Source organism: Poecile atricapillus, chromosome 2 (genome assembly GCF_030490865.1).
Source record: "Poecile atricapillus isolate bPoeAtr1 chromosome 2, bPoeAtr1.hap1, whole genome shotgun sequence".
In the NCBI taxonomy this organism is placed as follows: domain Eukaryota; kingdom Metazoa; phylum Chordata; class Aves; order Passeriformes; family Paridae; genus Poecile; species Poecile atricapillus.
Window position 1 is genome coordinate 63,163,204 of NC_081250.1, and position 16,961 is coordinate 63,180,164.

Sequence of the window (16,961 nt, forward strand, 5' to 3'; positions counted from 1 at the left end):
CTCCAGTCTGTTCCATGGACTCAGGTTCTGCCCCTCACACTTTAGTTATCTTGGTTTTTGAGGTTTTTGTGTGGATGCACAAAATCCAAATACAATTCAGCTTAAGGTGCTGAATGTTGTCTCTTTGAGGATTACATGAATGACGCATCTTTTCAGTCAGTAACAAAATACCTACTTAAATTTTCCCTTGGGCTTGGAAAACACCAGTCAAGGTAAGCAACAAAGAGTATTCATTCTTTCCTGTCAGTTCTGCTACTTCTCCCATCTCCAGTTTCATACACAAAATGTTAAGATTAAAATCCTGTAAACTCAGGGTTTCCAAAAGCACAAGATTATGTAACTGAAATTTATATGTGGCTTCATTGTGGTACAGACAGAAACAGAAGGCACCTCTGGAAATCCCCTCGAAGCAGAATTAATGCCAGCCATGGCTTGCCTGGCCAAAGTCTTAACACCTCCAAGGACAGAAGTTCCATCATGTCTCTATTTCCCCTAATGCCTAAACCAAACAGGCTTGGCAATTGCCTCTTCCAACATTGTCCATAATTACCAAGAAGAGTTTGGCTCCATCATCTTTGTAACTGACTTTCAACTGGTTGTAGGCTTCTGTTCCTCTTGTTTTAAAAACCTCTCTGCAACTCCTGGGGAGAGCCATGAATCTCTTTTATCTGCACTAGAGTTGTGCTATCTTGCTGTGCTAGCCAGCACCTAACAACTGCCAATTTCTGTACACTGGAAAATTAAACGCTACCCTGGGCTTGGAATAACTTGGCACAGAGGGGGGCACTGCCTGTATTCAGGAGGTTTGGAACTGATTGTTTGTATACCTTCCATAGCATGCTAACTACAAAGAAACAAACACAGACATATAATTCTTCTGATCTTAAGTACTCACTGATTTGGAAATAGATTCTGGTTTGTTTTGACAAATGACCAAATATGAGCAGTACTGGAAGATTTTCTTGCACCCTAATTGAAAAAATTGAGCTTGTTAGCTCTAAGTAAGACTATGATCCAGCTTTTACAAAATGATTTTAAGCAGAAGAGCTGGATCCTTGCCTCAGTTCATCTGACTCTACCCCAGATACCTAAGCTTAGTGGTTAGAAGTTCATCAGATTCTTTTCACAAGCACCTGAGTGGGCCTTAGACCCAGAGAAGAACATTGATTTTCTTATATAGTAGTCCAATAACTTAATATTGGTGCTTTTGAAAACTTTAGGGAGACTCTGATAATATTCAAATCTTTAAGAGAAAAATGATTAAAGATCACCCCAGAGGCAGAAATCAGCTGTTACAGCAAATAGGTAGTATACAAAAAGAATGCCAGTAGGACACAGTAGTGTGTAATATGGCAGAATAGTAAATTGGACACATTACATTACATGGCTTGTTTAGAACTGTATTTTCAGAAAAATATTTCTCCATCTGCCTTGCAGCCACTTTTCTATGAGGATAGTGTTGATGCTGTAGGTTTGGGGTCTGTGTGCTGTGGGTTGCTTTTAGTTTGATAACCTTTAGCTCTGTTAGAATATAGGGGTTTATGAAAGAAAATTTAAATCTGGATGAATAAGAAGGTCTACATCTTTGACAGTTCAAACCCCAAATCTACAGAACCTAAACTTCATTTATTGCAGGATCAATGCCTCAAGCAGGACTTCACTGGAGCTCTAGGTTTCATGGTAAGAGTTTTGAGCACATTTCATTGTCACCACAAAGCTCTAATCCTCTTGCTTTTTATTTTATGAAAAATCAGTTTATGACTTCCTTTAAAAAAACCTGACAGATTGTTTTTTATAGCTAGAGAAGCAGACTGTCTTCTTTGCCTTGAGGTTGTGAAGGCAGAATAATTTTACACTATCTAGATTACAAAAGAAAAATGAAAATTGCTTCTTCTAGCTCTTCTCTTTGTAAACCCATCCAAAGAAATATTTTCTTTTCATTCTCAGTAACATTCACACACACACATATTTATACGTACAGTTAAAAGTTAAAATCATCCTACCCTGTCAGGTTTCTTTGTTCAGCTTTCATACCTTTCATATTTCCAACAAACTTCTATCCACTTTCATGGTGCTTTGTTATCATAGGTTTGGGGTTTTTTTTTTACAAGCTGTGGCCCTATAAGCTTCAGGGAACATTGCTTATTATGACTATGCTTTGTTCTTCATTTTGTTTAGAAATTTACCTACACTCTATGCAACAGAAATTTACTTTGCAAACAAATAAAAAATGTTCAACATAATACAAATTTACATCTATATCAAAAATGACACCTTTCTTCTGTCTGGCTTTTGTAATCATTAGAGTAGCAAAAAGTGACTGATTCAGACATAAAAATTAAACATGTCCCCAAATTCATATTCAGAGTTTTCACATTTGTATTAGAATACATATGTTTATTATAAGACCTGTACTCAGTTCACTAAAATAAGCTTTATTTCCTGATCAAGGAATTATTCTCAGTGTATAGCCCTTCAAATCATATTTCTGTTCATTTACAATGACAGTTGTAGGACTAGACTTCCAAGCAACTGTATCATTGAATGTTTATGAATAGAGAATATAATTAAGTAATTTATAAGCAAAAATCAGGAAAATTAAAGAACCATGCTATGGCAGGAAAAAAAAGAGCAGTTATTGCATCTTCTCTCCTTCTTTAGATTTGATTTGTGCTCTTAAGCATCCTGAGCTGCTTTTTATGAAAACAGGGTTTGATTTTACTGGCCAAATTCCAACTGCATTTTGCCTAACTAATTGCTTCTTGTGTTCTTAATTGGAAAAAGCATTCCTGAGTTTCCAGCCTTGCCTGATTTACTTTTATAGTGTCCTTAATTCAGTATAAACCTGGGACAGCCTTCACCATGAGATGATTGATCTTTGAGGGCAGATGATAGCACACTTAGCTATTCTGAGCATGTTAGATATCAGTTGCAATGTAATATCACTTATTGCTTCTCAATATCCAGCAAAGAAACACTCCCCTCCTATCACTAGATTTGATCAGTTCTGTGGAAATCATCCTAAGGAAAATCCTCCTTTCCGTGCCTCAGACATGCATGCAAATGACAGATGAGTGAATCCTTTTATTTCTAGATCAGGAGCAGCAGTGAATTGCCAGGGCTGGCTGGCTTACCCAGAGCCCTCCCATCTCTTTGTCCAGCACTGCAGAACTTGGATCTTCTGAGGAGAGACAGATGGCATCCGAGCACTTGGTACTGCAGAGTAAGCTTTCTTGTGTCCTCTTCATCAGCAGTGCAGCCAGCTCTGCCTGTGTATCCTGTATCTCTTCCTCTTCTCCTTTCAGTTTTTCCAAAAGCCAGGCATGGAAATTAATAGAATCTGCATATGTTAGGCTTAGCAGCTTGCTGACCCCAAAATGAAGTGCTTTATGGTTTGTTAAATTCAATCAATCTGCTTGGAAGTTGATGCTGTTACTCCTGTAGCTCTCTTTTCTCTGCTTACTAGGTTTGATACCCCCGTGTGTATGAAATGCTCAAGTGTCAGCAGACATTATATTTGAATTATGTAGTGTAAGTACAATACAGAAATAAAATTTTAAAAATTGCAGGTATTTATTTTGAAGTGTGACTTTAAAAGGTACAAAGTTCCTGTTTAGGCAGCTAGGCATGGGAAAGGTGTGATGGGAGAGTGGAATGGAGAGACCTAACCAGCTGCTGCTGCACAGCAGCTGCAGCCACTGCTGCCCTTTGGCTAATTCAGGGGAACTCTAAAGAAATACAGATTTTTAGAGGTCGTTTAAAAGGTGGGAGGGAAGAATACACAGCTGAGAATGTGTCTGGGTTTTAACGAAAGCTTAGCCACTGATTTATTTGTGTTTTGAGTTCAGGAAAGGCAGTTGATCTATCTGTGCCTGTTATTTTTCAATCAAATTGGGGTAAAAATACAATTCCTTTTTCAAAAAGACACTGGGAGTTGGTGTATAATACTTTTTGGCTTTATTTCCGTGGCAGCTGATCAGACATGAGGTCTTTTTCAGACTTGCTGCTTGCAGAGAAAGTCTGTGCAGTACCAAGGGCAGCACTGAGGCTGTGGTACGGATATGTCAAAGCTTTCAGATCCCTGTAATGAGAGATGCTGCAGTACTAAGCAGTGTGAATTTCCCAGGTGAATCACCCTTCTCCTCTTCACGCACTGCTGCTTTATGAATCACATGCTACTGCAAGACAGTATTGTGGTATCTATCTGTCCTTCCTTCCTTCCATGCAATTCCCCTCCTCCCACCTCTGCTTTGGAGCCCCCACTTTACCATGTTTTATTGTCACTGTGGAGAGAGTAACACTGACCTTTTCTATTCTGCTCTGCATTCTTTGTCTCCTCCTCAGTTCATTTACTTCAGCAATAAAATTATATGACTCTTAGACAAGTGTTATTTACATCTGTTTGGTGGCAGTCTGACAAGGCTTGGGTAAATATAGATCTGGTGAAGAGCCCCACACAGATTCTAAGACGTTGTTTCACAGGCTTCCAAATCAGACCCATTCTTTCAAAACGGGATGTTTTCCATGGGTTAACTGTCAGTAAGAATCAAAAGTGTTTTCATTTTGACCTGTTGCTGGAAGTTATTCCATGTCAGATATGATGAATCTATGGTACGTTGTATACTCTGTGATGTGATATGTTGCATAACAGAATCTGCATTTATTTAGCAGCATGTTCAAATAAACAATGCATTAGTACAATGCTAATTTTGAGAAATTAGTAAGGCCATGATACATCTGTGGGCTTTCCTTCTGAACATACCTTTTTCTTCCTTAAGTGTCCCATCCAAGTGGATTTTTGGTAAATGCAGCTTGTCTCTGTATTTCTTTCTATCTGCAACAAGCAAGATTTTGTAGGTAAGGCACTGAAATCAGGAGGGGGCCCTGTGTGTGCTGGTAGCCATGGGAGTGTGGACAGAAAGGAGAAGGACAGCAGGAACAGCAGCTGACTGGCAACAGCTGGAGGAGTCTGCACGGGTGTGACAGATACAGAAGGCTCCCAGGGAAGCTGGGCCTGAGGCAGAGGTGTAAGACGTGCAACAAATTCAGAGCTCCAGGGTTGGAGGAGCACCCAGCAAAAAGGAGGTGTAGGTAGTGAGGGGCTGCAGCGTGTGTGTAGTGGAAAAATGCAAAACCAGCATAATTTTTTTTTGTTTGTGAGAAAGGCAGGAAAGGAGGAGGTTTGCAGTAACAGATTGGGGTTCACAGACTTGAGGCGAAAGAGTGAGAACTTGCAGCTTGGGAGATGGAAAGGAGAAAGGAATGGGGATGTGATGGGAGGAGTGGGTTGGAGGTGACTTCAGGGCAGTCTGTGTCCTTCCCAGCTTGTACAGCCGGCACAGGCATGGAAGCACAGACATGAATGGTGCTGTTCCCCACTCACCCCTTTAGGGCTGCTATGGAGATATTCTCCTCTCTCGCCTGCTCCGCTTTTTTAGTTATTGGAAATGTGATAGCTCAAAATGAACACCTTAAATTCAGGTAATCCAAAACACTGGGGTAAATGGTTTGTATCCCAGTATTATTTGACATATCCTGTATATTTAACATGAGAAGTCAATACATAAAAGTTTACTTTCAATGAGCATTGTATTTTATTTGGTATGTGTTGGAACTTCCCTTCCTCTCATTAATCTATTTCATCTATTTCTCACCCTGATGAAAAATAAGCACAGATGAAGCAACCCTCCAGTACTTAAAGGGTGTCTGTAGGAAAGATGGGGAGGGACTCTTTGTCAGGGAGTCTAGTGATAGGATGAGGTGGAACTATTTTAAACTGCAAGAGGGTGGGTTTAGTTACTAGTGACAAATTCTTTACTGTGAGGGTGTGCCTTGGTTTGAAAGACAGAGTGGTGAGTCGCTGGAACGGGTTGCCCAGAGAAGCTGTGGATGCCCCATCCCTGGAAGTGCTCAAGGCCAGGTTGGATGGGACTCTGAGCAGCTTAATCTAGTGAAAGGTGTCCCTGTTCACATCAGGGGAGCTGGAACAAGATGATCTTTAAGGTTCATTTGAACCCAAACAATTCTATAATTCTGTGACTACACAAATATCTTTGTAATGTATTCTGGCAAACTTTTCCTATATGAAAAATTGCTACATTGTAAATTAATTGCTGGAGTGTTTGTAAAGTACTACCAGTCAGATGTTTATCACAGTAATAGCACTATATCTCATTAGCAATGCTCCACACATACATTGTTGTAACTGAAAGTACAATTTAGTTCAAAACAATAAAGAAACATTTTACACATGAAAGACTGAAAAAAAGACCTTAATATAAATTCTTAATCCTCTCATGTGCTCAATTCTAAACACCTAAGTAATCTAGCTTTAGTATTTACTTTCTTCAACTTACAGAAAGGGGAGAAATAAAAAAATAGAATTATATTTCTTTAAGGAAACCTGAATAAAATTGAAATGCTCTGGGTCAGCTTTGCAGCTTGTGAAAAATCAATGTTGCTTCAAGAACTCCTTCACTTTAGTGTACTGGTGTTAATGTACAGTAATGGGGAGCTACACAAAGATTAATAACAAAAATACCTTGGACTTTCATAGCAACTTCTATCTTGAGACTCCCAATTGCTTGTCAAACTCTGTCTTACAGTTTGTGAAGATCAAATGTTCTTTTCAGGAGTTCATAAACACTTTTAGTTCAAGACAATTACAGATTTATTCAGATGAATATCTTATTAAGAAGTCTTATTTAATTTTCTTATTTTTATGTACATGATTTAAGCAAGATAAATGCCAAATTGTTGTTTGTGAATGGTCCTTCCAAGAGGTGTAAAACCTTTTTTGAAAACTCAAACACAGCTTTCAGTCCTGCTGTCATATTGCAGACAAGATGAGTAAGTGTCTTAAATCTAAAATCATAAAAACTATCATCCTTTGAGGGGATCCAGGTTATGTACTACTGCTCACTGTGTGTTCCCTTGAGTTTGCTGCATAATCCACAGATGCAGTCGATTTCTTTCCTCATGGAGAATTTTTTTCTTGTCCCATCAAGCTCTTCTTAGCTTTTTCTTGCGGGACTTGATATCACTTTACTCATTCTCCAGTGATTTTTTACATGAACTATAATGCTTTAGAGACTCTAGTTAACTTTTCATGGTTATTTAAGGGAAGAGGGTGTAAGGATAATCCTCTGTAATACCTGTGTGGGGATCATAAATAGCTACAGCTGTCATTAGTATACAAAATCCTCCAGCTAGTAGCTTTAAAGTTCCCAAAGGATACTGTATGGAAAACGGGCTGGCAAAGACTTGTGTCTGGTGATGTCCTGCAACTAAACAGCACAGTCTGTCCTTGTACTGGTTGGACCTGGAGGCAAGGAGTTGCAGCATGCCAGATTCAGAATATTTTCCTCTACTATATAACTTCCTAGGTTGTTGTAGTCTTTTTACTTAATTCTGCTTTGCTTAATCCTGGTGAAGGGTTGAGAAGCCCTTTGGCCTATAAATACCACTGAATATAGAATGATTGTTTATCCTTTAGATCTCCTTTCTCATTATCACCCCTCTGTCCTTTCACATTGAGGTGTATTCACCTCCAGACTTAGCCCATATTGAGATTATCTAGAGCCACGATAGCGAAAAATCCTGATGAATCTGGTGGATAACAAAGAGCAACAACCCACATGATACCAACGTAGCTGAAGAACTTGGAATCTGTTTCAAGTGTCTGTAAAGCACTTTGTACTCTATAGGAGCAGAAACAGTGATAAGCTTTACTAAAAAATTCATCAAATTCCCAAATATTGGACTGTAACAGTGTGTTGTACATGTTTGTAGGTACCCATGATTCAAGAACAAATTTCTGATTTAAATGAGTGATTTGATAGGTTAGTGATACCCATTTAAAACACCTCCTATTTTCAGACAGATGCCAACGAATTTCAATTCATGATGAAAGCAATATCATAGAGTACTTAATCACACCTATTGCACAAATATGAGAACTGGAACCTGGATCTCCCATCTGTTGAAACACCTAAAGCATTAGGACTCTGATTCATGCTGAAGATGACTAAATATTTTAGTACTTAAAATAACAAAGAACAATAGTATCAGGTACTTTTAAATCTCTAGATTGTGCTGCATGTCAAATTCCTAGCAAGTTATTCAAATTTGAAAAGCATAAAAGATTCATGGACATATTAACTAAAATTGTTTAAAATAAAACCTTCTTTTCTTCAATAACTGTCTGCAAGATGTAGGCACAAAACTCCACACTCAAATTCCTCCACTCCCTGTTTAATAATTGAGTCTTGGTCTTGATATGACTGATGCAAACCTTCAAAAATTGTAATTGCACATGTAAAGCTAGAGCAACAAGGCATTATTTCTACATCTTTTAGAGCACAGTCAGTAATTTAATGGAACTCTACATAACTTTCAATAAAATCACATCCTGGTTTAGTACCACTATTTGCAATTTGTTTCTTAACATTGGAACATTTTTGTTTTGTTTTATAAATTAGTCTTCATGGATTAGCACAGCCATCTGGCTAAAGTGCTTTAGGAATCTGCTTTGCAGAGTGCAAATTGTTTCTTTTTGATTTTGGTTATTAGTTATGCCTGAATATAGACTAATGCCATCGGAAACTGGCACACTGGGGTTGGGACAGGCTTCAAAGTCTATGACTTTTATGTTCTGGACCTTTCTTTGGATTTGCTTTGAAGAACATATTTGGATTTATAATATCAATGTTTTGGAAAACGCACTGTTTCTGAACAACTGTGTTTTTTAAGAAGCTGGGACATGAGCCAGCTGCAAGTGGATGCTGAGATTATTCAGAGACTTATGGCAGACAAGGATGATCAGTCAGAGTCAGATGCTGAATGAAGCAGGGCTCTGTCAGATATTTGGCTCTGAATGCTTTTTTAAGTGCAGAATGTGATACCAGGAGTAGTGGTACAAATGAAGAAAATAACATCAGCAAAGGGATGGAGCAATTAAAATCTCTGCAGGAGAAGTACAGTGCAAAGGACAACCAGGGAAGGTTAAATGAGTGGATGCCAGCAAAATCAGGATGATTGGTCAGAAAGTAGCTTTTTTTTGGTGTAATAGTATTGCACCATTTTAATAGCTTCCTGTTAGCTCAAGGAGAAAAAGTAACTATAAAACTTTAAAGAAACATACCAGGAAAAATACATTAAGGAACATTTAGGACTACTCAGACTGTCTAAATTTGATGTTATGAATTAGGTAACTGAATGAGAGGGATTGTTTTCATATGTTATTAATGAAGAGAGAGAGAAAGCGAAGGGCTGAAAGAAGGAGGCTCCTTAAACAATAATTAAAAATTCAGTTTAATGCCACAGTTCTCCTAGTAAGGAATTCTTCTGTGTCTTCTCTGACTGTTTACAAGTGCAACAGGCAGACTAAAACTAGTCCACAATGAAACAACAAGGATTTGATAACAAGAAATTATTTTGTCCAGAAGAGCAGCTGTAGAGAATAGACAATGTTCAGATAACACAGTTCTGATAAAAGAAGCTTGAAGCAGAAAGACATGTGGAGGTCAAAGTAAGCCTGCAAAAAGCAGCACATGCTGTGGTAAATAACACAAGCTGAGCTTGGCTTGTTAGTCATAACATAAAACAGAGGAAATTCAGTGAATGTATCACTGCAACGATTTGATGGTACTAGCAGAGCACGCTGGTGTAAATACAGTGAAACAGCACCAAAAACAGCACCTTCCATTTTGAAAAAAATCACCAATATAGAAAAAGCAAATACTTGCAGTAGAAGATGGAGATCTGACAGTAAATTGGATACTTCTCTGTCTGTTTTAATTGGATAAAGATGTACAAGGCAGTATGGTGCCCCAAAAAATACTGGAGCAATGAAGAAAAGACTACCAGCAGTTCAAGAAACTATTTTAAGCCCCTACTTCTTTCTCCATGCAGAATGTTAATCTGCAATAGTATTCTATTCAATTTAAAATTATTATAAAATGATAGAATTATTTGGGTTGGAAAAGACCCTAAAGATGATCAAGTTCCAACACCCCTGTTGTAAGTAGGAACGCCTTTCACTTGACCAGATTACTCAATGCTCCATCCAACCTGCCCTTGAACATTTCCAGAGATAGGGTTTCCACACTTCTCTGGGCAACCTGTGCCAGTACCTCACCACCCTCACAGTAGAGGTTTGCTTTTCTAGTGTCTCATCTGATACCTCCCCTCTTTCATTTTAAAGCCCTTGTCCTATCACTACCCCTTGTCCTATCACTACCTGCTTTTGTAAATAATCTCTCTCCATCTTTCTCCTAGGCTACCTTTAGGTACTGGAAGGCCACACCTAAGTCATGCCAGAGCCTTGTCTTTTCTACCTTTCTTGCTCAAATCAATAGGACAATCTCAATTGAAGTTCGGAGGAATAGAACAACTGAGGGAGAGATTAAGGATATTTTCCAAAGCAAAATAAAGACCTCTGCAGAGCAGAGCAAGAAGGGTTATGGCTGGATCACCGTTTGTGACCCAGCAAAAGCCCATGGTAAAGCATGTGCTAAAATAATGTCTGAAATTATTTTTCCTTGGGAAGTGATGGGGAAAATAGAGGGAATAAAGAAGAAATTAAACACCCCATGGAAGTAATGCTTCACATAGCAAAAATTAGCAAATATATACAAGGAAAAACTTTCTATTGTTTCTGCTCTTTACACAGGAAGAAATTCTAGATGAAATTATGTCAAATATTTTCCTCTTCTTTTTGTATCTGCAGGGTTCTGTTGGGCTCTGTTGGCAAAACAGAGTGCATATGAGTTTGCACTTAGATTTGTTTTATAAGGTGTTCCCCACAAACTGCCACATCTTTGTTTGTCTCTTTTGTTTGGCATGAGGTGTTTCACCAGAAAGTGTCATGATTTGTTTTTGATGTAGAGCAAGAATGTTTGCATAGAGGTTGGCTTTGATCTAAGAGAGACCATCTGAAAAGTCTCACATAAAAACTGAGGTAGAAACAAGATTACTGGGCCAAAGCTGAGGAAATACAAATGCCAATTCCTAATAATGGAATTAGCATGCTAAAATTAGCAAATGCCACAACATATATAGAAATTCCCTGAGATATTGGTCTTCACTGGTAATTCTGTCCAACAGAGAAGGGGTGCAAGTAGCCACTGGAAAAGCTGTAGAACTCATGTCTAACCCACTTTACCTGCACAAGCAATCTGAGGGTAGTGCTCTGCCAAGCAACCTATACTGCAAGATGTCTGGAACAGAAAGTTTAAGGGAATTTATGACACTGAATTACAGCCTGTCCTATGAGAAATGGCCATGGATAGTTCAAGAAGGTTGCAAACACACTCCTCTTACAATTGTATAGTCAAACCCAAAGGCTGAAAACTTATTTGTCACTAGCAAAAACTGATAGACATGCATGAATGAACCAACATGGAGGCTGTGGTCTTAGTTCCTAGAGGTAAAAAACTCAGAAAAACCAATAAAGGGAACACTGAGCCTAGATTCCTAAGAAAGAATGGTACATGTATCACTGTTTCTGCTGACTCTTAATCCAGTAACTTTTGAAGCTGTAGACCAGTCTGAGCTAAGCCTAACAGAAAGGCAGTTGTCTCAAAGACATCAGATTATTATATAAGCTTTGTGAAGCTGGATACTTGTGCAAAGAAGAGAGACAGTATCAGTCTCTTCAGCAAGGAAAGATTGCAGCACAAACAGCCTGTAATAGAGACCAGAGAAACCACAAGAGGGACATTATGAATGCTCCAGTAAAAGGAAGAGCTTCAGTGAGAGGCAGCAAATTATTAGGCAGCTGGGAATCCAACCACAAGAAAAATCCATAGGCTTCATTAGTTTTGATGCTCATGGAAATAGTTGTTATTTATGGGAGGCCAGCACTCACTGAAACCTCCCTTTAATGACTTCCTGACATAGCCAAAAGCAGCTTCACAAACAGGTAGTTTTTTTCACCTACCAAAATATAATTTGCAAATAGAATACAAAACTGGGAGTGGTTTGATGTTAAAAAAAAACCAACAAAACAACAGACCAAAACAAAACCACAACCTTTTTGAACATCTAATAATAACAGAGCAGGGTTGAGGGCTGTGTTACCTACATGGCAGGAGCTTAAAAAGGCAACTGGGTTCTTACAAAATGTAGGTTTTGATTCACAGAGCTCCTGCTGAGAATGAATTCCCACAACAGTAATTAAACTAGTGCACAGGACAACATATTTCCAGTTGCCAGCTAATTGGAAGACCTCAGCAATAAGACCAAAGCGTCACTAAAAGGCACAGGGTTAGTGATTCCGAAGACACTAAGGGGAAAAAAAAAAATTCTGAAAACTATCTGGAGGTCATTTAGGGATTTAAAAATCTATGGGAAAAGACAGCTTCTTCTCTACTGGCCTTAAATGAACGTTGACATTAAAGTAGTTGTTAGAGCTCTGTGAAAAATACAGAGCAAGTCAAGTGAAAGAGCCCATGTTGATGGCACATAAAAAATAGGTTTCCTCAAGCAAGAGTTACACTCCTGCACTCTTTCATGGGCATAGCACTACTTTTTTTTCTGGTTTGGTTTAGTTTTCTCTTCAGTCAAAAATATTAATTAATATAAAGATGATCCCCTTTGTAAATGGAATTTCTGAACATGTAGGGCCTTCTGCAGAAACAGAGAAATGGTGATAAAAGTTAGAGTCATGAATGTAGTCTTTTGTAATTTGTACAGGTCTTTCTTTTCCTTCAATGTTTGTGAGAGCTACCAAGTGCAAGCTAAAATAATATTTTAGCTAAGTGAGTCTGCAAACAGATGCTGTGTAATGGATGTTGAACTGAATTTTGGAAAGTGCAAAGAATTGTCATTTCTCAAAAACTTTTTTTTTTTCTCATTAGAAGAATTTGTATACAGCTAGAAGAGTGAGGAGAACCATAAACCAGACATTTTCTCTTTAACCTTGGCCTACATAATGATGGGGTTTACAGAGGACAGGCTCTGACTTTAACGACTTGCACATGATTCACACAGACTACAACAAAACACATTGTAATTATTTCAAGCAATACAGTTTTCCCACAAAAAACTGCAGATACAATAACTATCTATGGAAATTATTGTTTTTCTTGCCAAGCTATAGACACACAAAGCAGAATAGGAATAATTTTTCTGACTTCTACTTATGACGCATATATGTTACAGAAAAGCCTACAATTTTCTTTTTGTTCTCTTCACAGACATGGTCAACTGCAAATAAACCATAACTTCAAGATATTTTCATACAGGATGCCTATTTTTGCATATCCAGTCTACCATCTGAGAACTGTGAATGGGTGTTTTTTGTTTTGATTATTAAGTTAAAAGTACAATTCTGGGCCACTTTTCTTGTGTTTCTCTTAAAGCCTGGCCAATGCTTTCACTTGTGGCATCAGAGATTATCAGGATATTTTGCTTCCTGCAGATAGGCATTCTCACTCACCAAGTATTAAATCAAATTAAGAAGAAGGCAAATGCAGAAAAAAAAATAAAATCAAAGTCTCTTAAGTTTTTGATGATCTTGAATCAAGAGGTTATGTTGTCTGTGAAGTATTGTATTCAATTGTGTGTTCTGTGGTTACTGTACAGAGCTCTCCCCAAAGAGTTTCCAGATAGCTATTTCATATAGTTTTCTTCATATTTTCAAATTTATCCCCTTTCTTTCTCCAGTCTTTCACAACCAAAGAAAAACAAATTCTATTTATCTTCTTTCATTATCAAGGACATAACTTTTTCATTGTACTTCTCCCTATACCTAAACTTGTTTATGTTATTTTTGGTTTGTCTGTTTTTCTCTCCTTTGCATTGCATTGGTTCCCCAGACAAATAGCGCGAGTGCTCAGGCTATTTCCCAAATTGCACCAGGCAAACAACCTCTTTCTCCTACAAAATGCACCTCCCCAAATCTTCATAGTTTTTTTCTCTTTGCTGATGTTCTTTTCAACCTCCACAGTAGGCACCTACTGTACCAGAGGAGCATAGCAGTGCCCTTCAGCTGCAGATGTGGCTATTTGAGCATTTCACACATATCAACTATGTCTCCTTAAATATGTATGACATTTGTGACTTCTGTTTTGATAATTTACTATACTAGTTTAATCAAACAACTTATCTAATTATTTCTACCAACTGTTAGCAGTTTCGTTATCTGCTGTAAAAGCAACCACCACTAACTTTGGGGGTGGAGGTGGGGGTGTTCTATGAATAAAATATCTTTCTTCAGGAGCTTATTAAAAACATTTGCAATAAGCAGTGTACCTACCAGATCACAGCTTTGAGAAAATGATCACTGATTTTTCTTGGCATTCGAGAATACACTGAGCAAATGTCAGTTTGGGGAGCTGATTCAGGCAAACAAATTCATTCACAGTGCGTATCATGAGCTTTGCATCTTGTCTAACAAGTTCCTGATCCTGCTAAAAAAGTGTCATGTAAGGGTGAGACAAATGTGTCAGAAAATCAATTGTCACACTTTCTTGAAACTGGCCATGTTTTTATTGAGTTCATTAAACAATTGGTATCACCCTTTGGAGTAACAATTACAATGCAAGACATTATTTAGTAATAATCAAGGTATATGTGCAACTATATGCATATATATAAGTATACATACACCTGTCTATATATCTTTAGCAGGAACTGATATTTTTTCTTAGCTAAATGACATGATACCTTTTTTCTTTTTTATTTTTTCTTTTCCCTCTCCTCCCCATTAACTGTGCTGTCTTTGGTGTAAGTACACAGGCAAAAAGCTAATCTGTGAGCTAATTTCCCTTCAGGATTTGAAAGAAGTCATTACCTACTCCATACATCATCAGAGAAAAACACTGTGTGCTGCCAGTGTGGCAGAATTCTGTGTCACTTGGATCTTCCCTTATTTGTAGAAGTGATAAGTACTGGATCTGTCAAGTGACAAAATCATTGGCTGTGACCTAAATTCTCCCTAAAACATGGTATGGAGAGAAGAACCCACACACATTGCATTAACTTCTCAACCCTGTTCTATCTACAGTTGTTTGCTGTGACCTTAGGAAAGGATAAGCTTATTCACAGAAAAGAATAATCACCTCTGTAAAAGGTTTGTTCCTATTTTATGGCACAGTTGAAAGTTTCTGACTTATCTTAATTTGCTCATTGTATTTCCACTTAACTGGAATTACCACAACTTGGTATTCGTTTCTCTTCTACTCACAACAAATTCCATGCACGCTTCAAGCCCTAAAAAGGAACTTTTGATATGTTGTCAGATTAGACTTCTGCTTTTGTTAAAAATAATGAGCAACATTTGAAAATTATGAAAGTATTAATCCTCCAATTAGTTTATGAACTCTTTACTGTGATCATGAGAGTTGTAGACCCTAAAGTCTATTCTAATTATGAGATGAGAACACTGAAGCTACTGAGATACTCTCATTTGAAGAGATTGTAAGAGAAAAAAATGACTAACACTGGTGAGTTATGTTGTTTCTAAGAGCAACCAGCTTTGCTTCTGTTTTGTTGGCAATCTTGTTGGCTGACATTTAGAACAAAACGTAATTGTTTTGACTGCAAATACTTGCAATTGAAAGATAATAGTCCATGAAAATGCCTTCCTGAAAAATATGCTTATAAAATTGTGCAATCAGAGTGCTTTTGTGCTCATGTGCCTTTGTTTCAGACATTCAATGGCTAAATACTGGGACATTAATTCCAAGAGACTATATTTTTTGCAGTAAATCAGTTGATTGCTATCAAATGCTATCTCTCAAACAAGTTGTTTTAATAATAACACTTGGGGGACACAATATTTAGCAGCAAACAGTATTCCTCAGTGTGTATCAGAAGACAGATATATGATAGCTCAGGTATTTATCATCTATCCCTTTTAGACAACAAGCAAATTTTGTATTCAATTGCTTAAAAGAATGGTGTGAATTAAACTTATACAAAGATATTCGGACATAGACTAAAATAATATAATATTTTGAAGATATTAAACATTAAAAAAATATTGCTAGGTTATAGAAATTCTTATGTTTCTGTAAATTCTAAGTGAAATAAAAATATAAACTAAACTGATCATGGAAACTATATTATTTTTCTTTTCCTCAGAATTAGTATTTCAAAGAAGCCAGGGGAATACCTACTGTTAAATTTTTGGCATAAAATGGCCACTTCTCTTTCCAACCTTTTGTGAATAATTCATGGGTTAGTTTATTTTCTTAAAAACTTGATGTGACAATTTTGATCTGCACATGGATTCATGAAATCTGATAAGTAGATCTAAAATCAGAAGGACAGACCATTATCACAGGAAACAGAATTAGAAATTACTCATTTTGTCTAATTAAAATTCTGGAGGAATTCACCTCACATAATTCCAGTTTCTGCAATCAAATAACCAGTGTGACATCATCCGGACTCTGAGTAGTCTCAGAAGCCTAAATTTCACAATCATAAAAGAAGAATATAATTTCTGTTTTTTGCAATAAAATATGCTGCTATAAATAATTTTATTAGCTTAAGCTGGGTCAGTGTGGTGGAGTTAATGTTTCTGTAGAATGTCACACTAAGAATGTTTGATAGTACAAAATGCAACAAGGAAAAGAGGAAAAAGAGGAAATGAGAGGATGTTTTCTTGTAAACCACTTGAAATGATTATAGTTATTTCATTGAATAGAAATTAGTATAGTTATTTTGTTGAATAGTTACTGAATTTTCAGACATGAATTCAGAATTTTAAAAAATGTTACAATAATGCCATCTTTGTCTTTAGCATTCACTTTGCTTGTATATGTGCCCTATCATACATGTTTTTGATTGCCCAGACAGATACTTAAAAAGTGAGGATAGATTTTAGCTCAGGATGTTCAGGGTCTGTGAAATGAGGAAAAGTACACAGATGAAAAAATAACCTAAAATAAAGAAGTTTAAAAAAAGGAAAGAAAAACAGAAAAATAAATAGAAGAATTTATTATGAGAGT